Below are 4351 nucleotides of genomic sequence, written 5' to 3' on the forward strand. Positions count from 1 at the left end.
GGTAAGACTAGAAAACCAGGCTATATGAGTCAAGGTTCGAACAAAGAAACCGACAGGATGGATGGATGCATAGATGGATGGATAGATACAATTATTTTAAGGAGTTGGCTCATGTACTTATGGAGGCTGTCATGCCCCAAATCTGCCGAGTGAAATGACAGACCGGAGCATGAATTCTGAAGGTCATGTGTGGCGTAATTCCCTCTTGCTCAAGGGGACCTCAATCTTTGTACTATTCCGCCCTTCTACTACTCCGCCCTTCTCGTGATGGTGACGACATGGATCCACTCTCTGGTGGACAATCTGCTCTATTGATGTGCCTGAAACCAAGGTTCATGCCCTTGAACGGAATCGAACCTGGGACCCCTGAGTGCGCAAGCTGACGCTCCATCCACTGAGCCAGACCGGTCAGGGCGAAAATATATTTTTAAAAAAGGAGCTTGGGCAGCCTGAACACTATAGTTCTGACGCTGTTGCTTTATGACCGTGGTTTTGGCCCTGACCGGTTTGGCTCAGTGGATAGAGCATCGGCCTGGGAACTGAAGGGTCCCAGGTTCGATTCTGGTCAAGGGCATGTACCTTGGTTGCGGGTGAGTCCCCAGAGGTGGGTGTGCAGGAGGCAGCTGATCTGATGTTTCTCTCTCATCGATGTTTCTAACTCTCTATCCCTCTCCCTTCCTCTCTGTAAAAAATCTATAAAATATATATATTTTAAAAAAAGAGTGTGGTTTTGTTTCTATTTTTTCTAGGTAAAAGTAATTTTTTTAAATAGAAAAATATACTCATGATGACAAGTCAACTAACACAAAAAGTGTATTTTATCTAGTGATGAGGATTCTTCATCTTACCCCTGCCCCTGTCTCTATCCCCTGACACAGTTTTTTTTTTTTCTGTACACACAGCCAAAGATATTCTGCATGTATGACCACAGAGGTATATACAGGGTGTCTCAAAAAATGTAAACACACTCTGAATAATTATTAATTCCAATGGGTTAAATCTGAAAAGAAAGAAACATCAACTGAGCTATCAACTCAAATGTATATTATACATTTTGGGGAGACATCCTATATTTTTAGTATATGTGCTGCCGAAGCGAGCACTGACATCCTATATTTTTAACCACATGACGGGCTCCACACTGTTTTTCTATTTATTTTCATTCCTAATTGACAACGTAGCTTGGAAATTACTCGGCAGTACCTGAAGCACGCTCATGCTTTTTAAAGGAACTGCGTGCATTTCTGTTGAAGGTCTGTGTCATAATGTATCTCGCCAGTCCCCTATGATGCCGGATTAGGCTGTTTCAAACCGGAAGCTCTGACAAGCTGGCAGAATGAATCTGCGCGTGTGTTTGTTGCAAAGCTCTGTAGGCCCCTCTGAGATCCCTTATGTCATGGGTATGGGGGAGGGAGGGAACCGAGTTTATGGCAGCCTCCCCCTGCCCCCCCCGCCCCCCCTGCTGCCTTTCCCCTTTCCAGGCCAGCACTGCATAGATTACTGCTAGAGTTTCCTCCATAGAATAGCTGCAGTCAGAAGAGAATCCTATGGCTACGTGGAGAACAGCTCAAAAAAAAAAAAAAAAAAAAAGAGAGAAAAAGAAGCATCCGCATGTCAGCAGCAGCAATAAAAACACACAGCGAGCTTTTCCAAATATACCCCTGTCATCTTTTCCAGAAGGGCCTGCAGTGCCAGGGGCTGGGCTGGTTCTGGGACTCATGCAGCTGGAGGCACTGCTTCTACTTCAGGGCCATGTGGGCCAACAGAGAGAAAACGAATGGAATGGGGCTCTCCAAGGCTCCCTACCATGGGTGTTTCTCTTGCGAGAAGACCTGGGCCACTTCATTCAGCTCAGTTCTCAATTTCTCTGCCCGAGATCACAGCTTTTAGGGCAGCTAGTGGTTCCTGGTAGAAAAAGCCCACAGATGGACGTCTGCCTCTGCTCGGCTTTGTCTGCCAGCCCTGGCTGGGCCCCTAATGAAATCCCTCCCAGAAGAGATGCCAACACTGACCAACACTGAGCCCCTGTCTCTCCCCCCTGCCCCCCCGCCCGCTCGCCCCAATGCACTCTGCCAGGATGGATGAGAAACCTTTTTTATATTGGCCTTCCTCTTAACCAAAATTGGTTGACAGTGGCAAATATCAAGTCATTGATTTCCCCCCACATTTTATGGTGAAAATTCCCAAACATACAGAACAGCTTGAAAGAACTATGCAGTGAACAGTCACCTATATTCCACTGAGATTCTATAATGAACATTTTCCTAGATTTCCTTTCCTTATAGTATTTCATCTCTCCAAGCCACTGCTGTTTGAGGCTTTTTATTTATTTTTTAAAATATTTTTATTGATTTCAGAGAGAGAGGGAGAAAGAGAGATAGAAACATCAATGATGAGAGAGAATCATTGATTGGCTGCCTCCTGCAAGCCCCGCACTGGGGATCCAGCCCGCAACCCGGGCATGTGCCCTAACTGGGAATTGAACTTGGGACCCTTCAGTCTACAGGCCGAAGCTCTATCCACTGAGCCAAACTCGCAAGGGCCAGCTGGGAGAACTTTGCTCACTGAGCCTGGTCCTTCTCAGGACTTTATTTACACCTCTATCTCCAAGTCTGTTTTCACACTGGACCAGCCTTTCACCAACAGCATTCAACATCAAACTAATTCCACCTGGGAATTTCAGACACAAAAACAGGTCCTTTGTTCAATAGTTCCTTCTCGTCCTCAAGCTTGTCCCTGCTTTGTACTTTGTACCGAATGGTGTCTGTACCTTCTGGAACAGTCCTGACCTGTCTAATGTTGTGCAATGCAGAGAATGTGCTATCTCATAATCGGAAGTTGCTGGCAAAAAGAAATGAAAAAAAAAGAGCTGCATTTCAGGAACTTCACTTAGTGACATATACTCCCTTTGGTAGTTTGCCAGTTAATTTCTTCAGCCGGTAATGAAAATAAATGGCTATGGGTGTGTGTGTGCGTGTGTGTGTGTGTGTGTGTGTGTGTAGTTGGTGAAGACAATCAATATACCAAATGAGGTTCCAGTTTCAACTGATGTTGTCATTCATTCGTGAAACTGCAGAAAATGAAAAAAAATTCACTGGTGAACACAACTTATTACCATAACAACTTTGTCCCCTGTTTCTCATATAGAGGAGAATAAAGCAAAATAAAACCGTGTTTCATGATAAAGGAATTGTTGTAGGTTACAGACTCCGAACATATAGGAAAACAAACCTAGTCTCTTACAAATGAACAATCCCTATATTACAATTTTTATTTTTTGCAATAATTAAAACCTTGAGACTGTCTATATATTTCCTTACTTGCTGTTGAGGTCTTTAAGTCAATTTAACTATTAAGATTACATGTGGATACACAGGAATTAAAAGGGAATTTTGCATTTCTCTATATAAAGTTTCACTAAAGAATGTCATCAATTATCTTGTTTTTCCCCTATTGGCAGAGTAGCAAACTATGATATGAAATATAAGTAATATGCTTTAAAATACACCAGTCAGCATTAGAGCAGTATCCAGAGTCATTGATTTTAACTTTTACTCTCAGGGTATTTGAGCACCAAATTACATTATTTTCTATTCACATATTTTTGAATACCCATTATGTGCCAAAATTGTGCTAAGCACTATGGGGAAATACAAAGAAATATGAAACAGTCCCTTCTCTCTTGAAGAGCTTTCTACATTCAGGAAGATGAGACACCCATGAAATCACCTGAAAACAACTCAAGTCATGCCTATGACAAATAAGATCAGATACACACTGTGCACTATCGCAATGCTAACAAAATCCATGCGCATGTTTAAACATTCAAGATGGTACAAAAGAGTATAGTGAGTAATTTTCCTTCTACACCTCACCCAGCTCCTTTACCAAAGGCAATCTCTGATATGAATTCCTTATGTAGCCTTCCAGTTGTGGTATAAACATTCATAATCTATATATATAAAAGCCTAAATGACCCAACCCGACCTGACCTTTATGACTGGTCACTGTGATGACGCACTGACCATCAGGGGGCAGATGCTCAACGTAGAGGTTGCCCCCTGGTGGTCAGTGCACCCCCCCCCCCCCACGTGATAAAGGTCTCGCCCGGTTGGGTCATTTGGGCGTTCATTTAGATGGATCAGGAATGATGATTCAAGAGATGGGCGGATACGTCATGAATGCCAAGCAAAGGCTATTATTGTTACCGGGAGGTGGGAGAGAAAAGAAAAGAAAACTCAGGTCGAAACAAGGCGTATGGATACTAAATCATGATTTTTGTAAAGTGGGTCTAAGCACAATCCCAACTGTTGAAGTCTTAAACAAACTTAACTATGTTTTAGAGAGTTAG

The sequence above is a fragment of the Myotis lucifugus genome, unplaced genomic scaffold (genome assembly GCF_000147115.1).
Source record: "Myotis lucifugus unplaced genomic scaffold, Myoluc2.0 scaffold_431, whole genome shotgun sequence".
NCBI classification, from domain to species: domain Eukaryota; kingdom Metazoa; phylum Chordata; class Mammalia; order Chiroptera; family Vespertilionidae; genus Myotis; species Myotis lucifugus.